Source organism: Chrysemys picta, unplaced genomic scaffold (genome assembly GCF_011386835.1).
Source record: "Chrysemys picta bellii isolate R12L10 unplaced genomic scaffold, ASM1138683v2 scaf377, whole genome shotgun sequence".
Classification (NCBI taxonomy): domain Eukaryota; kingdom Metazoa; phylum Chordata; order Testudines; family Emydidae; genus Chrysemys; species Chrysemys picta.
The window spans coordinates 20,407-42,519 of record NW_027053084.1 but is presented as its reverse complement, the minus strand read 5'-3'; the positions used below and the strand labels follow the sequence as shown (position 1 = coordinate 42,519).

Below are 22,113 nucleotides of genomic sequence, written 5' to 3'. Positions count from 1 at the left end.
AATACTGAATTTCATCTGTGAATTTCAGCCCATTTTGTGAGATCTCTTTGTAACTCTTTGCAGGGAGCTTTGGATTTAACTCTCTTGAGTAATTTTGTATAATCTGCAAACTTTGTCACTTCACTGTTTACCACATCTCCAGCAGCCAGTGTGCAAAGAACCAGCCTAGACAAGGAGGGGAAGAGTTGTGCTCCTCTGCCTTAAACTCACAGACTTTAAGGCCAGAAGGGACCATCATGATCATGTAGTCTGACCTCCTGCACAATGCAGGCCACAGAACCTCACCCACCCACTCCTGTAATAGACCCAGAACCTCGGGCTGAGTTACTGACCTCCTCAAATCACGATTTTAAAGATTTCAGGTCATATTATATTATAATTATATATAATATAATATAATTATAATAAAAAGGAGGAATTCCCAAGTGCTCCTTCCTGGGTTCAAAGGGGTGTTGTTGTTTTTTTGCATTTGGGTGGTGGCAGCGTTTACCAACCCAAGGTCAGAGAGAAGCTGTAACCTTGGGAGTTTAATACAAGCCTGGAGTGGCCAATATTAATTTTTAAAATCCTTGCGGGCCTCCACTTCCTGCACTGGGAGTGACAGAGTGGGGATTCAGCCTTGACATCTCTCATCTTCATTTTTTTTAAATAGCTCATTTTCTTTTTTTATGAATTGAGCTGAGGAAAAGGTCACAACCCTGGCTGCTGTCTGGGTTTGCAGGTGGTTGGTGGTGTGCTGGGTTCAATAGGGGTGCTAGGGGTGCCAGAACGAGGGGTGCTAGGCCCGCCGCACCCCCTGGCTTGAAGTGGTTTCCATAGGGCGACTATGCCAGGTTGGGGAAGACGCTTAAGGAAATGGAGGCTCAGGTGATCTTCAGTGGGATTTTGCCTGTGCCTAGAGAAGGGCAGCAAAGGTGTGACAGGATTATGATGCTCAACAGATGGCTCAGGCAGTGGTGCTATGAGGAGGGCTTTGGGATGTATGGCCACTGGGAGGCATTCATGGACAGAGGACTGTTCTCTCGGGATGGACTTCACCTGAGCAGGGAGGGAAATAGACTTCTAGGCATAGACGGTGAGTTATATCTCCATGTGGTGCCCAGGCACCAGCAATATTCAGAGCCCAGGGGCCCAGCTCCACCAATATTTGGGGCCGGGTGTTCTCCCCCTCCCCCACCCCCCGGCCCCACCTCCCGCCCCCTCACGCCGGCCTCTCTAGCTGCCTCCCTGGAGCAGAGCATCCCTGGCTGCCTCTTCTGCCAGCTCCATGCTGCCTCCCTGCAGCAACTGCTCCCGTGGGGTCCTAGTGCGCCCCCATCTCGACTGCCAGGGCAGACTGACTGAGCCTGCCCTTCCACCCTCCGACCCTTCCCTTTTCCGGCGGGACCCTCCACCAGCACAGCCCCCCCCCGCCGCCCGCAGTCACCGCTCCTGCCCCATGCTGGGCAAGGGGCAGGAGGGAACATGGGGAGGAAGGGGGGTGATGTGGGTAATTATATGCTGTCAGCCTGACATCCATCCCAGGCAAGATGATGGAATATCTGCTATGGGATTATGTAAAACAAGTGGAAAACAGACGTGTCATAAGTGCGCTGAACTGAGTGTCGTCAGAGCACCTGTTTGTTTTCTTTCCCCCTCCCTAGCTCCCAGCCACAAGGGCGCAGAGTAGAATGCCCTGGGTACTGCTCATCCCGTGCAACTCCATTGGTAATCGGACTCTCCCTCGCCCAGAGTTCAAATCAGGGTAGCTTGTCCGTGATGCAGTGGGAGGTGTGGTCAAATGTTCGGCTGCATGGCTGTGTTCTTTCTGCAGGCTGTATTGACTCTGGCCGGACACCCCAGCAGGCTCCAATCAAACCAATAAATCCCAGACTTGGTTTGTAGCAAAGGCACTTGGTCAGGTTTCTTGTCAGCGGAGAGAGAGCAGCCATTGGACTATACGCTGAGTAGCTGCAGATTGACAGCTGTGTGCCAGGTGCTTTGGGGAGATCCGCGCTGATGCGTGAGTGGCGGACGGGGAGAGATTTTTCTGGAATGTGTGAAACTGACAGACAAGATGCCACAGTAAAGGAAATGGGGGCATGAAGGTGCGGTGATCCTAGCAAAGTGGAAGAGCGGAAAATGAAGGTGCTTTAAGCAAAGAAATGACTGAACTATGTTGCAGTTTTGATTTTATTAGGAATTGCTCCTGGGAATGTTATGTATTGGTGGGAATATTCTGGATTGATGGGTTTTTTTTGTTTGTTTGTTTTGTTTTTTTGTTTTTTTTTTAAGTAGAATTGGACATTTAAAAAAATAAAGTAACTCCAATTGATTAAAACAAGTTAACCAATAACATGGTGCAAAAGTAGGAGCAATGGAGCGGAGGCTCCGCATAGCCCAAGTGCTCAATGCAGTGCTGCTGGGTTCCGACACTCATGAAAGTTGGGTGCTCGGAGCTGGTCCTAGAGGGACCATCAGCTCACCCTTTGCTTTTCCTGGGGGTGGAATAGCGGGGGCAAAGCCCTGCTACTTGTGTGTGTGTGGGGGGGTATCAATGGAGATTGCACTACCCTGTGTTCTCCCCTGGGGGCAGTGGGCTCTGTGTTGGGGAAAGGGGCCAGACTGCTGGGGGAGGGGGGACTCTGTCCCTACCAGGCACTGCTGCCAGAGGCACCAGATGTCCTAATGTTATAGGGACAGTCCCAATAGTTGGCGCTTTGTCTAATATTGGCACCTGTTACCCCCCCCTCCCCCGCCCCGATCCGATCCGATTTTTTCACACTTCCCGGCTGGTCGCCAGCTGCTGCTGGGAAGCTGCTGGGAGCCTTAGAGGCTGTTGGTGCTTCCCTGGGGTCCGAGCAGAGACTGTTGCTGCTGCCTATAAATCTGCAGAGGGATTTATCACCCTATCCCCGTGTGCGTCACTCGGGCAGCACTGAGCCCAGTCAGCCACATTCCTAACAGCTGCACAGATCTTGTGGTCACAGGTCACGAAGGGCCCCTACAAAGTACATGTACCAACAAGACACTAATTTTACATTTGCTATATCAGGTCACGTGCCTGGGGAAATTCAGGTGTATTATCAGCATGGGCACCAATGACCCTGAGAATAGTGTTTTAACCAGTTACATTATATTTACCTCTTGGTTAATATAATTACTGTGTTGAATTGTGTGTGTTATTTCTTGGGAGCCTCCAAATATCTGGCAGGTAAGTGGGGGTTACACTGGTGTTAGAATTTCCCTCCTAAGCTGCCCTGATGATCCTGCCAGGAAGGGGCACAGGGGATGGAGGCACCGCCAAATAAACTCATACGGGAAGAAAATAAGGAAGTTAAACCCCACTGAGCTGAGGGCAGGATCCAGAAGAACCCAGGCCTGTCCATCAAAACCTGTAAGGAGATCACCTCCTTTAGAGCTAACCGGGTGGATGGGGGGCACTGTGATGCTGTGGAATGTGGGAGACACTTTATCATATTGTTGATACCAGTATTATACAATTGCGATGAATTGTGCTAGATATGCCATGTGAGGTATTTGTGAAAATGTTATGATTTGCCAAGTATGATAATCTTATTTATATGTTTGTATCACCTTTGTAGTGCGAGTTATAGATACGTAGGGTATATCTGTGTTTCCAGACTTGTGCTGTGTTTCTGAGTGACACCGACACACAGACTGGCATCAGCACTGCCTGGCCTGTTCAATGGCCCATCAAGGGTCATCAGCTGTACAATGAACCCATTGAAAGGCCAGGGACTACGCCTTATGACTCAGCAGGACTTGTATGGGCATGTCTATAGACAGGGGACTCTAAGGCTTTGTCTACACTCCCCAGCTTTTAGCAACACAACCCCGCCGCTAAAACTTTGGCAGTGTGAACTTTTTTTGTTGGCACTTTTGCCGACAAAAAATGTCCACCCCCTATGAGTGGGGTTATTGTTGTTGACAGGACCGGGCTCCTGCTGACAACGTGGCATTCATGCTGCTGACTGGCAAAATGTTCGTCTTTTACAAAGGTTTTTTTTAAGCACCGGTGAACACCAAAACTTTTGTCGTTCACTTGGCAGTGTAGACAAGCCCTAAGGCTTTTCCAGGCCCAGGTGCTGTTAGTTTGTAGTTGGGACACAGGAAGTACAAGCCACCTGGAAAAGGAATATAAAGGGCAGCTGCATCATCTCCATTTTGTCATTCCTGCTCCTTATCTCTGGAGTGACTTTTCTACAAGCCGAAGCTCTGAACAAAGGATTGAATGACCCATCCGAGCTGTGGATGTGATCCAGAGGGACTTTCAAGCCAGTGAATTCCCCAGTACTGTTAAGAACTTGATATATGGACCTTGAAGTCGCTGTATATATCTGAGTGCTTTATCATTTAACCCTCTTGTCTTTCTTTTTTCCTTACAATAAACCTATCATTTTAGACACTAAAGAATTGCCTGGCAGCGTGGTATTTTGGGTAAGATCCAACTTAATATTGACCTGGCACTGTGGATGACCCTTTGGGGTTACCAGAATATTTTGTATAACGAGCAGAGTTTTTAAATAACTTTCACTGTACTGGACCTAGGTGCTGATTGGGAGCCAGAAAACTGAAACACAATGTGATTTCTTTTTTCAGCTTCTCGATAACCAGTATGGGGGATGAGAAGCAGAGTTTATGACAGGTTGGTGAGTTTAACCTCAGTGTTAACCACCAGTTTTGCTCTCCCTTTTGCAGCCTGCCCTAACCTTGGCAACTGCAATACAATAATCCCTAGCACTTCTAGAGCATTGTTGGCTCCATTTTATTGATGGGGATAAAGGCACAAAGAGAGGAAAATGACTGATTTTCTGTGGAAGCAGCAGAAATGGGAACAGAATCCAGGAATCCTGGCTCCCGGCCCCCTGTTCTAATCAATAACAATTCTTTCCTAAAACTCTTTGTGGGTTACGCTGGCAAAACCCAGCAAATGATCCCCCTGCACTGGGTAAAGTCACTGAAGGAGTGGGGAACAGGTGGGGTAAAGTTGGGGTGAGGGGTGCCGTGTTTGTAGAACAGCCTCTAGTCCCAACCTGGCTCTGGGAGGACAGGCTTGTTTCTCTGCAGCTATAGCCAGCAGGGGGAGTGCCTAGCATTGTTTTTGTGCAGATCCTACACAAGCATTGGCTCATCTTGCACCTCCAAAGCACCGACTCCGGGACCACTCTCCTTCTCAGTTGGGGCAAGTGGAACCGAATCTGTTCCACTGAGCGGGGTGAGGAAGGGGAATTGGGGCAGCCCCACAGGGACCACACACACACCCAGGGGATGCTACAGGAGGGAAGGGGTTATTCTGCTTAGCCAGAGTAAAGGTACAAACTCCCCTCCTGTACTGGATACCCGGGTCACAGACAGCAGCAGAAGGAATGGGAACCCACAGCTGCATCTATATCTCCCATAGGTTGGTCTACATTGTTTATGGCTCAGGTCTAGATGAAATGACTGTAAAGACTCTCAGTAGTTATCAATGATTCACTCTCACGCTGGGAAAACATTGCTAGTGGGGTCCTACAAGAGTCGGTCCTGGCTCTGACAGTTTTCACCCTTTCATTCATGATTTAGATGCTCTAGTGGAGAGTGTACTTAGAAATGCTGCAGGCCCAAACAAGCTGGGAAGGGGGGCCAGCAGTTGTGAGGACAGGATTAGAATTCAAAACAATCTTGACGAATTGGAGAATTGGTCTGAAACCATCTTTGTTGAATTTATCTTGATTAGTGCAAATATTTCAGCCAGGAGGACAAAATGAAATACATTAAACAGCCTAGGTACCAATATTACAGAACAGGAGCTGGGGTTCCAGTGGACCACAAGCTGAGTATGTGTAAACAATGTGAGGCTATTGTGAAAAAGGCAAATATCATTCTGCAGTGTATTAACAAAGGTGTCGTATGCAAGACAGGAGGTTAAAAAAGTGAACATCTTTATTCTTGAGAAAGGAAGACTGTGAGGGGACCTGATAAGTTTTCCTATAAGTTAAGGGCTGTTAGGGAGAGGACTGAGATCAACTCTTCTCTAGCTGCACTGAAAATAGAAGAGGGGGGAAATCAGCATGCTTTGCAGTGATGGAGATTTAGGTGAGACCAGGGGTGGGAAAACTACGGCCTGCGGGACCGTCCTGCCTGGCCTCTGAGCTCCCAGCCAGGGAGGCTGCCCCTGGCCCCTCCCCTGCTCTCCCCCACAACCATGCCGCCGCCCAGGCAGTGCTCGGGGCGGGGGGGGAGCGGGGCTGCGCAGTCCAGCAGGGCAGCGCGCCTAGTTCCATCCGGGCTGCTGCCCTGAGAAGCATGGTAAGGGTGCAGGGCTGTGAGCTTCTGCGGGGCAGTGTGTCTAGCTCCAGCGGGGCTGCAAGCTCCTGCTGCTCTGAGCGGCATGGTAAGGGGGCCAGGGCGTTGGATAAGGGGCAGGAGGTCCCAGGGGGCAGTCACGGGACAGAGAGCAGGGGGCGGTTGGATGGGGTGGAGGTTCTGGGGGGGGAGGTCAGGGGACGGGGGGGTTGGATAAGCGTGGAGTCTCGGGGGTCTGTCCGGGGGCAGGGGTGTGGATAAGGGGCGGGGCGGCCAGGGAGGGTTGGGTAGGGGGTGGGGTTCTGGGGGGGTGGTTAGGGGCAGGGAGGGTCTCTGGAGATCAGGGGACAAGGGGGAGGGGGTTGGATCGGTTGGGGATTCTGAGGGGGGCAGCCAGGCTGATTGGGGAGGCACAGCCTTCCCTACCCGGCCCTCCATACAATTTTGCAACCTCGATGTGGCCCTCGGGACAAAAAGGTTGCCCACCCCTGGGTTAGACATTAAGAAAAACTTTCTATGAGGATAGCTAATCTGTGGAACAGGTTGCCGCAGACCCATAGGCAAATGCGCTCTCAGCTTCCACAACCCATGGGAGGAACCGCTCTTTAATGTATTGACCATACTTGCTGCTTGGGGTTTAAGCCGTAGGCTCCTCCACCTCCCAGTACCACACCTCTGAGCCTTCAGCATGCCTTCCTCGCTGTGACCGCACCGCAGTGAGTCTACTTGGACTGGACCCCTGGAGAAGGCTTCACACCCAAAAGAAGCAATGCAGCCCCCCCGTCTCTGGACTGCATCGACTCCCAGCTGGTGCAAAACAGAAGGGCTTCTTGTACGTCTGAACCTAACACAGGAAGTTCTCAGGGGCCTTGAGCAAGAAATTCTCAGCACCCTCCTGCTGGGCTTGTCCCCACCCAGGTGGGCTCAGGTGGCTCCTTGTTCCCAGCCCAGAAGTGACTCCTCCTTCCTGTGGTCCCTCCTATATCCCCTCCAAGGCCCCGCCGCCATCCTCTGTCTTCTTTCCCAGGCAAACAGATCTCCAGGTGACTCTCTCTCTTCAGCTCTCTGTTCTCTCTGCTGCCCATAACTGGCTGGCTCCAAGTTGGGATGGGCCTTCAGGTCATCAGTTGCTAAGTTACAAAGTGTCCAGGCTATGGTCTGGGGTCCAGGCTGCTAGACTGGGTCACACCTGGTCCTCTGCAACAATAGACACCCCTCCTCCCACCTTGGTTAGACATGCAGCACATGGGGGAAACTGAGGCACACACAGTATACATACGCAACATTAGGAAAATATCCCACTTAGTTACATAGGTTACCTAGAGAGGATGTGGAATCCCCATCATTGGAGGTTTTTAAGAACAGGCTGGACAAACATCTGTCAGGGTGTGACAGATTTATGTTACCAAGCTGCCAGAGACCTTAGGTGATCAGTCTAAGGCAGCAGGATTTTTAGGGGTGGAGATGAAGAGAGCACACCAAGTAACTAAGTTTAAAGTTTTATTAAGAAAATAACAGCGGAGAGTGCTGCGTGTTTCCCACGTCACTCTGAGGAAGGAAGGAAACGTTAGTGCCTGAGCCCTAACCCATACTCTCACACGCACAACCCAAGTCTGGGTGTAATGTAAGAAGAAGGCGGGGGGAAGGGTGGACGGGAGTTCTTCCCTGGGCACAGGTCGTCCGGGGTCCGCTGTAAATCTCCAACTTGCTTCCGCTCTCGGGAGGGTTTTTACCCTAGGTGTTCCTGAGGGCTTTTGCTCTCTGCCCCAGTCTGAACCAGTTTTCTGTGGCTTCCTCAGCTTTCCCAAAACACTCCGGCTTCAGGGGATGGGAGACGGCTGTTCTCCCATTCGCTGATCTTCACAGTCTCCCTCGTTTTCACAGCCCCTCCAGTTTCTGTTCTGCGAGTCTCCTTTCTTATGGCAGGGCAGGGTTGGAAGCTCGGTCCCCTCTTTCTTGGCAGGTAGCAGAGAATCTGTTGTGTGCAGTGACCTTGGGCTGGAGTCAACCTCTTATCTTCACGCCTAGCTGGAGTGTCAAGTTAACTTGTTCCCTTGTCTCTCTCTCCCTCCTTTGGCCTCCTGAAACCTGCAAAGGAACCTTCCATTCCCCACTCACTCACACCTTTAACCCTTCCCAGAATACTGCACCAGCGTTAGCAACATACAATACTGATCTGCCTTCCCAGGGGACTTGAGGGAGAGGGCCATTGGGGTGTGACAAGGGATGGTCTTGGTTTACTTGGTCTTGCCAGTGACCTCTTGAGGTCCCTTCTAGCCCAGCATTTCTATGGCTCTACAAATGGTGAACAGGCCATTAGAGGCACTTATAAACTAAATGCAGACACTTATTCCTGTCCAGCAGACTTCCTCCGCTGATGATAGCAACAGTGCTACCAGCTGTGAGTAGACCAGGCCATTTACTATGTTACAATCAGGAAATTCTACAGAAAAAAAATAGGTCCCCCACCATATACACACAAGCAGTTACTGCTCACATATCTAGCATACCGTACAGAGTGTGCAAACAGCACTGCGCAGCGTAGAGCATTGAGTGCACACACTAAATGCTAGCAAATACTAAACTCTTACTAAAGGAGTTTTTATCCATTAACATTTTGGAAATTATTTTGTGCAAATAAAACATTATTACAGAAAACTATTACATCTAAAAGGTAAAAAGTGGTTCAGTGAGCAGATAAATGAGGCCAGAAATCCCACATGGGATACTCCAAGTGCCAGAGAAAAGCTGGGAGAGGTTGATTGGTTCTTGTAGGGAGACAGAGCAGAGCTCATCCATCTTCCTCTCTGGGGTCCCCTCAGGTTGTGGCACAGACTCCAACAGGCTCTGTTAAGCTGCAGAAGTTAAACACAGGCAACGTCTATTAAAGGGAACCTGCCATAATGGATGGTCACCCTAGTGGCTCCATGTTTAGTGGACAAAATCTCTAACCCCGCCGACAAAGCTCCAGTGTCAGAGATCTGTGTTCCTGGAGCCTCAGGTGCTGGGCTCTGTCCCTCCTGCAGGTTCACTGGAGACTGTTCTCTGAAGCAGCTGGATTTATCATTACAAATCTCACCCAATGCTCTATCAGCAGCCACAGAGAAACCCCTCTCACTAGAGTCTTTCACACCTAAATTCATCGCAGAGAAAACAAGGGGGATTTGGCTGCAAACCTGTGTGAATAAAAGGGAAATAAGAGATCCAGAACTCCCCTGTTCTGCTCCGTGGGGCTGGTTTGCTAGAGGGGACGGGCCAGTGAGACTCAGGGTCCAATGACTTGGACTAGGTGTCTCTCTCCAGAGGCCTCAGTGAGAGCAGTGAACCCCCAGGCTAGAGCCCCCCTCACTTACCCTTGGCAGATCTGTCAGAGCCACTAGATCCTTGGTCACTTGCTGTGCAGAGGAGGAGGAGAAGAGAGAGTATATTAGCATCTCTCACAAGGCAGGGCTTCAGCGTAGTTAGTAGATACGGGGGACTCTTATCCAAAGGGAACAGTCATCACCTTACTCTTCCCTAGCAGTGAGGTGGTTGGTGCACAGATCAGTCTACAATGCAGTTGCCCTGGATTTCCACTATTCACATGCAAAAAACGTTACCATTGTACGAGGTCAGCACTGACTTGTGCTTTTCATGTCTCTTCAGAATGGAAGCACTGAACACTCAACAGTCAAAGGCTAGCAAACTAAGAAATGCTGAGCTATGGATACTCAGGCCAAACAACCTCAACTCTGCCCCCTTCGGTCTGTGCCCAAATGGGTCCCTCAAGCAGACCACAGACTTCACCCTCACACCCTGCCAATCGACAGCAATTCCCGCCTTAATCAATGGCGCTGCACAGAACAGTGTGGATGGCATGAAGAGGAATGCTGATTTGGGTTGGTGCTGGGCACACAGACAAGGGTGAGTTTGGTTTGGCCTGGTGCTGTTCTACTTCCTGTTCCTATTCCCAGACCCACTGGGGCAGAGTTCGAGTTGCGTGGGAAGCATCATTCTACCTCGGCATATCCTGGTTTGCCAACCTTTGACTTCTGGGAATTCAACACTCTCATTCTGAAAGGACACAGGGAGCCCAGGGCAGGGTTGAGCACCTGCAACCTTAACTCCACGTTAGCAAAGTTCTTGCATGTGAATTTCCGTTGTTCTGGAGTAACGAGGAGGAGCGAAGGAGGCACGACTCAGGGCCAACTGTAGGAGGAAGGGGGGTGCTCCGAGGAGGTTGTGTTGGCACTTCTCAAACCCCCTCAGGTACCCGCTGGAGACACCCCTGAGAGGGTAAAGAGAGAGCTGGACGGCTACACCCTAGCAGGGCCCGGCAGATCTACGCATTTTATACTGACTCTTGGTGCCAGGCATTAGATGGCCTCTGAGACAGTCCATCATTTATGTAAATATTTCCCATAGTTTTAGTTCCTAAAGCTAATTGCAGGAGACAACTGAGGAGGGGATTTGAACTCGTGGTCCTCGAGGTGACAGCTTGGTGCTGACCTGACGTCAATGGAAAGACGCCCATTGGCTTCAACAGGCTTTGGATCAGGCCCAGACTTCACAAGCACCAAACCAACTTTCAGGTAAGTCAAAAGAAGTGTAACATTAAAAGCAGGTCAGACACCTTCAGGGTCACACTCAGCCACACACAGCACAGCTCTAGGGGGATAATAATTCTGCCCAACACCACCGTATACATTCCTGACCACCGCCTTCTCTGCACTAGAAAAATTGGGACCCATCCCCGCAAGCAATGCAATTCCACCAGTGATAGCAAAGGTGGAGCAATTGAGGAGATGGGGTTCAGGTGTTTTTAACCACTGCATCATCTAGACTTCCCCTGAGCAAGGTTACAGAACATGTGTCTACAGCCACTCTACACTACTGAAGACGACCTCTGCTGGGAAAATAACAAAGCAGGGCAGATTATCCAACGAGTTCTTGGAATGTATTGGAGACATTTTTTCTTTCAGAAGGTGGAGAAAGCTACTAGGGGAGAGGCTGTTCTAGATTTAACTTTGACAAATAGGGAGGAACTGGTTGAGAATTTGAAAGTGGAAGGCAGCTTGGGTGAAAGTGATCATGAAATGACAGAATTCATGATTCTAAAGAATGGTAGGAGGGAAAACAACACAATAAAATAATGGGGATTTCAAGAAGACAGACTTTAGCAAACTCAGGGAGTTGCTAGGTAAGATCCCATGGGAAGCAAGTCTAAGGGGAAAAACAGTTCAGAAGAGTTGGAAAGTTCTCAAAGAGACATTATCTAGCACACAGGTGCAAACTATCCCACTGCACAGGAAAGCAATGAAGGATGGCAAGAGACCACACTGGCTTAAACCAGGAGATCTTCAATGATCTAAAAATCAAAAGAGAGTCCTACACAAAGTGGAAACTAGGTCAAATTACAAAGGATAACTGTAAACAAATAATGCAAGTATGTAGAGGCAAAATCAGAAAGGTCAAGGTACAAAACGAGATCAAACTAGCTAGAGACATAAAGGGTAACAACAAAACATTCTACAAATACGTTAGCAGCAAGAGGAAGACCAAGGATAGGGTAGGCCCATTAGTCAATGAGGAAAGAAAGACAATAACAGAACATGGGAGGAGAGGTTGATACGCTGGAGGGTAGGGATAGGATACAGAGGGACCTAGACAAATTAGAGGATTGGGCCAAAAGAAATATGATGAGGTTCAACAAGGACAAGTGCAGAGTCCTGCACTTAGGAAGGAAGAATCCCATGCACTGCTACAGACTAGGGACCGAATGGCTGGGCAGCAGTTCTGCAGAAAAGGACCTAGGGGTTACAGTGGACGAAAAGCCGAATATGAGTCAACAGTGTGCAATATGAGTCAACAGTGTGCCCTTGTTTCCAAGAAGGCTAATGGCATCTTGGGTTGTATCAGTAGGGGCATTTCCCGCAGACCGAGGGACGTGATCATTCCCTTCTATTCGGCACTGGTGAGGCCACATTTAGAGTACTGTGTCCAGTTTTGGGCCCCACACTACAAGAAGGATGTAGATAAATTGGAAAGAGTCCAGCGGAGGGCAACAAAAATGATTAGGGGGCTGGAGCACATGACTTATGAGGAGAGGCTGAGGGAACTGGGATTGTTTAGCCTGCAGAAGAGAAGAATGAGGGGGGATTTGATAGCTGCTTTCAACTACCTGAAAGGGGGTTCCAAAGAGGATGGATCTACACGGTTCTCAGTGGTAGAAGATGACAGAACAAGGAGTAATGGTCTCAAGTTGCAGAGGGGGAGGTTTAGGTTGGATATTAGGAACAACTTTTTCACTAGGAGGGTGGTGAAGAACTGGAATGGGTTACCTAGGGAGGTGGTGGAATCTCCTTCCTTAGAGGTTTTTAAGGTCAGGCTTGACAAAGCCCTGGCTGGGATGATTTAGTTGGGGTTGGTCCTGCTTTGAGCAGGGGGTTAGACTAGATGACCTCCTGAGGTCCCTTCCAACCCTGAGATTCTATGACTCTATGTGAAAATGGGGAAAGGGCTAAATGACTTTTTTGTTTCAGTTTTCACCATAAGGTTTTATAGCTATTGGACGTCGAGCATAGTGAACACCAGTGAAACTGAGGTAGAATCTGAGGCTAACGTAGGGAAAGAACAAGTTAAAAATGATTTAGACAAGTTAGATATCTTCAAGTCACCAAGGCCTGATGAAAGGCATCCTAGAATACTCAAGGAAGTGACAGAGCAGATATCTGAACCAATATCTTTGAAAAGTCATGGAAGATGGCAGAGAGGACTGGAAGAGGGGAAACATAGTGCCAATCTATAAAAAGGGGATTAGGGACAACCCGAAGAATTACAGACCAGTCAGTTTAACTTCAGTACCCAGAAAGATAATGGGGCAAATAATGAAGCAATCAATTTGCAAACACCTAGAAGATAATAAGGTGATAGTAACAGTCAGCCTGGATTTGTCAAGAACAAATTGTGTAAAACCAACCTGATAGCTTTCTTTGATAGGGTAACAAGCCTTGTGTATGGGAGGAAATGGTAGATGTGGTATAACTTGACTTTAGTAAGGCTTTTGATACTGTCTCATAGGACCTTCTCATTAACAAACTAGGGAAATATAGCCTAGATGGTGCTACTATAAAGTGGGTGCAGAACTGGTTGGAAAACTGTTCCCAGAGAATAGTTATCAATAGTTCACAGTCATGTTGGAAGGGCATAACAAGTGGGGTCCCTCAGGCCTGGTCTACACTAGGAGGTTATGTCGAATTTAGCAGCGTTAACTCGAATTATCCCTGCACCTGTCCACACAACGAAGCTATTTATTTCGACATAGAGGTCTCTTTAAATCGATTTCTGTACTCCTCCCCGACGAGGGGAGTAGCACTAAATTGGACATGGCCATGTCGAATTAGGATAGGTGTGGATGTAATTCGACGCTAATAGCTCTGGGAGCTATCCCACAGTGCACCATTCTGTTGACGCTCTGGACAGCAGTCCGAGCTCGGATGCTCTGACCAGCCACATAGGAAAAGCCCCAGGAAAATTTGAATTCCTTTTCCTGTCTGGCCAGTTTAAATCTCATTTCCTGTTTGGACATCGTGGCGAGCTCAGCAGCACTGGCAACGATGCAGAGCTCTCCAGCAGAGGTGACCATGCAATCGCAGAATAGAAAGAGGGCCCCAGCATGGACTGATCGGGAAGTCTTGGATCTGATCGCTGTGTGGGGCGATGAGTCCGTGCTTTCGGAGCTGTGATCGAAAAAACGGAATGCGAAGATCTACGAGAAGATCTCCAAAGCCATGACGGAGAGAGGATACAGCCGGGATGCAACACAGTGCCACATGAAAATTAAGGAGCTGAGACAAGGGTACCAGAAGACCAAAGAGTCAAACGGACACTCTGGATCCCAGCCCCACACATGCCGTTTCTACGAGGCACTGCATTCCATTCTAGGTGTGGCCGCCACCACTACCCCACCATTGTCCGTGGACTCTGACGATGGGGTATTGTCGACGGCCGTTTCCTCGGAGATGTTCGCGGATGGGGAAGATGAGAAAGGAGATGAGGAGGACGAGGCAGTCGACAGCGCTTTCAACGCTGATTTCCCCAACAGCCAGGGGAAATCACCCTCACGGAGATTCCCTACCAACCCTCCCAAGGCGGTAACCCAGACCGTGAATCAGGGGAAACATCAGTAGGTAAGTGTTTTAAACATTTATTTTGAACAGAATAGGAATGGTATCTTAACAATGGGTTTTTCATGATTAGTTTGCCCTAGGCGCTTTAGTTTCTAGTCCTTGCCAGTGCAGCTACTGGAAAATTCTGTCAATATGTCCGGGAATAGAGCAGAAATCCTCCTGGGACATCTCCACGAAGGTCTCCTGGAGGTATTGTGAAAGCCTTTGCATCAGGTTCCTGGGGAGAGCGGCCTTATTGCGTCCTCCATGGTAGGAAACTTTTCCGCGCCAGGCTAGCAGCAAGTACTCCGGGATCATTGCCTCGCAAAGCATGGCGGCATACGGCCCTGGTGCTTGCTGGCATTCACGCAGCATGCGGTCTTTCTCTGTCTCTGAAATCCTCATCAGAGTGATATCACTCATGGTGACCTGCTTTGAATTAGGGGAATGTTAGTATTGGGACTGATTGTCTGTTCCTTTACATAACTGTAACCGGCGGTTTACAGCCACGCGGTGGAGGCGTGACAGGGGCAGCATGGAGGGATCTTTCCCGGGGACAGCCGCGAGGGGGGTGGGACAGGGGCAGAGTTCATGCTGGCCGGATTGCCAGCAGCAGGAACTGGCCAACGCTAGGAGCATTGCTTGGAACGTGAAAGGAGGGCACTGCTGTAAATTAAGCTTTAAGCAGCCAAAAGTCTACGGCTTACCATGTCCGCCTGCTAGCCGAATTCTGTTGTCCGGCCCCGCTTGTGTGATCTGTACAGCAAGACCCCAGGCACTCAATTGGAAGGCCGAAAATTCGACCTTGTACTGAGTGTGCATGTGATAGGTGCTGTGCATGGTCTTGTTCACAGAGAAAGACTATATTCATTGTTCGCAAAACTGTATCTTTCTGAGGAATTCACTCCCTTTTTCCCATCCCACAGCTGCGAGTGTCTCCCGAGCTACCCCGGCATCCCCCTCCCAGAGGCTGGCGCAGATCAGGCAACGAAAGAGAAGGACATGGGACGAGATGTTCTCAGAACTTATGGGCTGCTCCCGAGCCGAGGCGGCACAGCAGACCCAGTGGAGGGAGAACATGTCGCAATACCAGCGATCACACAGCGAACGGGAGGACAGGTGGCGGCAGGAAGACCAGCAGGCGACTCAAACGCTGCTTGGACTAATGAGGGAGCAAACGCTCCGGCGCCTTGTAGATGTTCTGCAGGGCCGGAGGCAGGAGGACAGAGCCCCGCTGCATTCTCTCTCTAACCGCCCTCCCCCGCCACAAAGTCCCATCCCCCCCTCACCCAAAGTCCCAAGAAGGAGGGGCGGCAGGGGCCGTGAAAACAGTCACTCCACCCCTGCAGACTGCTCAAATTGCAGAAGGCTCTCATTCCCAAAGATTTGATACGTCCTTTCCCTCCCTCCAAATGCACCTCACCCAAGCCCCCGTCCCAGTTTCATCTCCTAACTGTGTAGTTCTTAATAAAAAATACGTTTCTGTTAATTACTGTTTCCATCATGTTCTTTTAGAGGAGAGTGTGTTTGAAGGGGGGGGAGGGGGTTGGTAATTGGAGAGGACAGTCACCTTTACCAGGGTACAGACACGGGGGCAGGTTCAGCAGAAGGTCACACACACATTGCAGTCACTAGGCACCCTGGTCAGTCTGGGAGGTGGTTTTCATGTTCTGGGGGTGGGGTGGGGGGGGGCTATGTGAGTTTGTGGCGGGGGAGGGCGGTTACAGATCTTATGCAGCGGTCCTTAGCCTGGATGACAGAGCCACGCAGCAGGGGATCTGTAACTGCCCCCCCCCGCCACAAAGTCACATAGCCCCCACACACAGAGTCCCGAAAAGGAGGGGTGGCAGGCTCCATTGAAACAACCAGTCCACCACTGCGGACCTCTCTAGGAGCAGGAGCCTGTCATTCCTCGAGTTTAGAAGCATTCTTTCCATCACTACACCCGCTCCCCACCACAGTCTGCGTCCCAGTTTCAACCCTTTACCACAAAATCCTTAATAAAGAAAATAGTGTTAACGAACAAAGTTCCATTTATTTTATTTTTAAAGGTGTGTTTGAAGGGGGGGAAGGGGGTTGGTAACTGGAGAGGATAGTCAACATTAAGTGGGTAAAGAAACGGGGGCAGGTTCAGCTTCTGTTTAAACAAACTTAAATAGTCACAGGTTACCCTGCTCACTGTGGAACCTAGCTTTCAAAGCTTCCCGGATGCACAGCGCGTCCCGCTGGGCTCTTCTAATCGCCCGGCTGTCTGGCTGGGTGTAATCAGCAGCCAGGCGATGTGCCTCAACCTCCCACCCCGCCATAAATGTCTCCCCCTTGCTCTCACAGAGATTGTGGAGCACACAGCAAGCCGCAATAACAATGGAGATATTGGTTTCGCTGAGATCAGAGCGAGTCAGTAAGCTTCTCCATCTCCCCCCTTCAGACGTCCAAAAGCACACTCCACCACCATTCTGCACTTGCTCAGCCGGTAGTTGAAGAGTTCTTTTTCACTGTCCAGGGCGCCTGTATAGGGCTTCATGAGCCAGGGCATTAGCGGGTAGGCTGGGTCCCCGAGGATCACTATAGGCATCTCCACATCCCCAACAGTTATTTTGTGGTCAGGGAAGTAAATACCTTCCTGCAGCCGTCTAAACAAAACAGAGTTCCTGAAAACGCGAGCATCATGAACCTTGCCCGGCCATCCGACATTGATGTTGGTAAAACGTCCCCTATGGTCCACCAGTGCTTGCAGCACCATTGAAAAGTAGCCCTTTCGGTAATGTACTGGCTGGCCTGGTGGTCCGGTCCCAGGATAGGGATGTGAGTTCCATCTATAGCCCCACTGCAGTTTGGGAATCCCATTGCAGCGAAGACATCTATGATCACCTGCACGTTTCCCAGGGTCACTACCTTTGAGAGCAGTAGCTCAACGATTGCGTTGGCTACTTGCATCACAGCAACCCCCACGGTAGATTTGCCCACTCCAAAGTGATTCACGACTGACCGGTAGCTATCTGGCGTTGCAAGCTTCCAGAGGGTTTTGGCCACTCGCTTCTGGACAGTCAGGGCTGCTCGCATCCGGGTGTCCTTGCGCTTCAGGGCAGGGGACAGCAACTCACAAAGTTCCAGGAAAGTTCCCTTACGCATCCGAAAGTTTCGCAGCCACTGTGATTCATCCCAGACCTGCAGCACTATGCGGTCCCACCAGTTCGTGCTTGTTTCCCGGGCCCAGAATCGCCGTTCCACACCATCAACATGACCCATTGCCACCATGATGTCCACGGCGCGGGGTCCCGTGCTTTGCGAGAGGTCTGTGCCCCTCTCAGACTTAATGTCCTCACTGCGCTGCCGTAGCCTCCTCGCCCGATTTCTCAGCATCTGCTTTTGAAAAAGGTGGATGATAAGGTGCGAGGTGTTGACAACGGCCATAACTGCAGCGATGATCGCAGCGGGCTCCATGCTCGCAGTGCTGTGGCGTCCGCGCTGTCAATCACCAGAAAACTGCGCGAACTGATCGCCCGCCGGCGCTTTCAGGGAGGGAGGGCGGGAGTGAGGGTTGAATGACGACAGTTACCCAAAACCACCCTTGACGCATTTTTTGCCCCAGCAGGCATTGGGGGCTCGACCCAGAATTCCAATGGGCAGCGGGGACTGCGGGAACTGTGGGATAGCTGCCCACAGTGCACCGCTTCCAATGACGCTTGCCCCGTTACTGTGGACTCACAAAGTCGAATTACTGTCCTTAGTGTGGATACACACGTTTGACTTTGTAATATCAGTTCCACAAATTCGCTTTAAGTAAAATCGAACTACTCTCGTAGTGTAGACATACCCTCAGGGATCAGTTCTGGGTCTGGTTCTGTTCAATGGCTTCATCAAGGGTTTAGATAATGGCATAGAGAGTACACTTATTAAGATTGTGGCGATACTAAGCAGGAAGGGGTTGCAAATGCTTTGGAGGACAGGATTAAAATTCAAAATGATCTGGACAAACTGGAGAAACAATCTGAAGTAAACAGGATGAAATTCAATATGGACAAATGTAAATTACCCCACTTAGGAAGAAACCATCAATTGCACACATCAAAATTGGGAAATGACGCCTAGGAAGAAGTACCACAGAAAGGAAAGTGGGGTCATAGTGGATCACAAGCTAAATATGAGTCAACCGTGTAACACGGTTGCAAAAAAAGGCAACATCATTCTGGGATGATTAGCCCGAGTGTTGTAAGCAAGACACAAGGAGTAATTCTTCCTCTCTACTCTGTGCTGATTAGGCCTGAACTGGAGTATTGTGCCCAGGAAGGATGTGGACAAATTGGAGAAAGTCCACGGGAGAGCAACACGAATGATTAAAGATCTAGAAAACATGACCTATGAGGAAAGATCGAAAGAATTCGGTTTGTTTAGTCACAGAAGAGAAGACAGAGAGGGGACATGATAACAGTTTTCAAGTACATAAAAGGTTGTTACAAGGAGGAGGGGAAAAATTGTATTCATCAACTTCTGAGGACAGGACAAGAAGCAATGGGCTTAAATTGCAACAAGGGAGGTCTAGGTTGGACATTAGGGAAAAAAATCTTGTGAGGATGGTTAAGCACTGGAATAAATTGCCTAGAGAGGTTGTAGAATCTCTCTCATTGGAGGTTTTAAGAACAGGTTAGTCAGGGATGGTCTATATCAGAGGTCTTAAAACATGCGGCCTGTGGGGCTAGTTCCTGCAGCCTGCAAAGCTCCCCGTGGCCCACTCCCCACCCCCTCCAGGCCAGGGGTGGGCAAACTATAGCCCCCGTGGCACCGCAAGCCCTGCGCCGCTCCCTGAAGCGGCCGGCACCACGTCCCTGTGGCGGCGGGGAGTGGGGGTGGGGGCAGAGGGCTCTGTGCGTTGCCCTCCCTTCCAGGCACCGCCCCTCCGCAGCGCCCATTGGCCAGGAACGGGGAACCGCGGCCAATGGGAGCTTCGGGGGAGGTATCTGGAGGAGCAGCAAGGCCAGTGCACGGAGCCCTGTGGCCCCTTCCCCAGGGGCCGCAGGCATGTGGTTCCGGCTGCTTCCCGGAGTGGCGCTGGGCCAGGGCAGGCAGGCAGGGAGCCTGTCCTGGCCCCGGAGCTGCTCTAGGTAAGTGGCGCTGGGCCGGAGCCCGCACCCCAACCCTCCTGCACCCCAACTCCCTTCCCTGAGCCCCCTGCCGCACCCTGCACCCATCCTGCACCCCAACTCCCTGCCCTGAGCCCTGGCCACACCCCGCACCCCTCCTGCACCCCCTGGGAGCAGGGAGGGGGTGGAGTTAGGGTGGGGACTTCAAGGAAAGGGGTTGGAATGGGGGCAGGGAAGGGGTGGGAAAGGCAGGGAAGGGGCGGGGCCTAATAGAAGGGGCAGAGTTGGGGCAGGGCTGGGGGCAACAGGGGAGGGGTGTCAGTGATGTGGCCCTCGGGCCAATGAACTAGTCCTCATGTGGCCCTCGTGGCCATTTGAGTTTGAGATCCCTGGTCTAGATAATATCTAGTCCTGCCTTGAGTGCAGGGGACTGGACTAGATGTCCTCTCGAGGTCCCTTCCTGTTCTAGGATTCTATGGTACTAGAGCAATAGTTGGAGATTTCCCGAAAAGCCTCACTGTAGACAAGGTCTATGAGTGGGAGCGAGGATCTCCTGTCAGTGGCTCCAGGCTAAAATCCACAAGCAAATACTGATGGCTGTTCAGAGATGGTCACTTGAAAAGAGGCGATGGGTCTCTTGTCACTTACCCTGAGCTACAGCGTAGCCGTCTCCTGTCCTCCCTGCAGAGAGAAGGCAAATTTCAGTGAATGCCGCTCCCGAGATAGGAACCGACTCCGATCTGTGTCCACAGCTCAGAAACAGGACCCCTGGCGCCAGTAATGGACTCAAGGTCCCAGGCGCTCACGATCGGCGGGAGAGAAAGACACAAGACAGTTTCCAAAGATCTCAGCCCACTGGCTGCTGGGCTCGCTGGAAAACCAAGCCTCATATAAACTGTAACCCGCACCAAGGTTCTGGGTCTGGCCCTCCAGCAGCTCCCATCGGGGTCATTAGCTCAGTCCCACAGTGGGACAGTCACACAGTAGTGACACTGGCTCCTGTATTGCTGTTGGCCTTAGGTAGGTGTGCAGGGCCCGGCAAGTCCAGGAAATGCCCCCAACCCAGCCACTTTACCTGGGCATTGCTTTTTCCAGAAGAATACTCCGATTATAACACCAATCAGGACAGCTGCAGTGATAACTCCAGCCACAATGGGAATCAGACTATTATTTGGTTCTGAAATGGAATGGAGAGAATGAGCAATGGGGAAAAATCCCCCACTAAAACCCCCCTTTCGTCCCAGTGCAGGGATCAGTCAGTCAGCTCCCCAGATAAGGGCTGAATCCTGCAACCATCCACCCCTTCCAATGCAGCCACCATGCACCTACCAGGCATTATACCCCACCACAGAAAGTCCTGGACACTAGACCCAGCCTCTACCACTTCAATTCATAATAAATATTTAGCACTTAAAATAGAAGACTTTTATAACATTAATCAACCTTCATAAACCGAACTATGGGAGAGCACGAATGTCAGTCTCGTCCCTAAACGGGAAAGGGGGAGACTTGCTGAAGATCACACAGTGAGTCAGTGAAAGAGCCAGGAATAGACCCCAGGAATCCTGACTTCCAGCCCCTCCTCCCCTAACCCACCTGCCCCCACTCCCCTTCCAGAAACAGAACCCAGGAGTCCTGGCTCCCAGCCCCTAACTCCCCCTTGACCACCCTGACTTTCATGACTAATGGAACACAGTCCCATTGTGTGATTCTGGTGACAAACTGGAAACTGACCTCAAAGCTCTGGATTTCCCTGCCATGAATATAGTTAGACACTATGCGTGTTTTTTGAGGGGGCAGGAAGTGAAGAGGGGACGACAGAGATATTTTAATACTGTTCTTGGTTTATATGAACCTGTTAAACCCCAAGTTCTGTATACACTTTAAGTTTCATTAATCAGCTTCTCCTGTTGTCTGAAAGATCCACATAATAATACAGCAAAAAGAAAAATATTTCTAAGAGAATAAGGAAATGTGGTTTATGACACAAAAATTGGCAGGGGACGTAGTAGCAGGATTATGATGTGAAACCATCTGTTGACTAGATTTCCAGTGCAGGCTGCCCTTTTAGAAATTGTTTGCACTTCCAAATGCTGCATTTTTCCACTTCCCAATTAACCAAGCAAAAAGATGGGTAATAAATTCTTTCTCGACTTCCTTGTGCTGGGGCATAGGAGACACTCCCCCGATGCAGGGCTCTAATCTGCCTCCTCGCTCCATTCCAAGGCCAGACCCTCTCTTCCAGCATCACTGCACACAGAAACAAGCTGCTCCCAACATTAAACCTCTAACTCTGGCCACATGGGCCCATAGAGTCGTGTTTCTGAGAACCTGCTGAATCCTAGGACTAGAAGGGACCTCGAGAGCTTATCTAGTCCCGTCCCCTGCACTCATGGCAGGACCACGAGTGCATGAAGTTGAGAACGGGCTGGAAGCTGAAGCAAGACCAACTCTGTCTGGAAATAAGGGGCAGATTTGAGCTTCTCCTGGGATGTGATAAATTCTCCATCCCTTGGAGACTACATCTGGAATGGAAATCTCTTTCTGAAGGATCAGCGCTAGTTTGCCCACAGATGACCAGACTGTGATTCCCCCCT

General features: G+C 50.4%; 1 pseudogene; it reads right to left on the bottom strand.

Annotated features, from left to right (window-relative positions):
- Positions 1 to 7,775: 7,775 nt before the first annotated feature.
- The window catches only part of LOC135978665 (class I histocompatibility antigen, F10 alpha chain-like), a 33,902-nt pseudogene continuing 19,564 nt past the window's right edge, over positions 7,776 to 22,113 (bottom strand).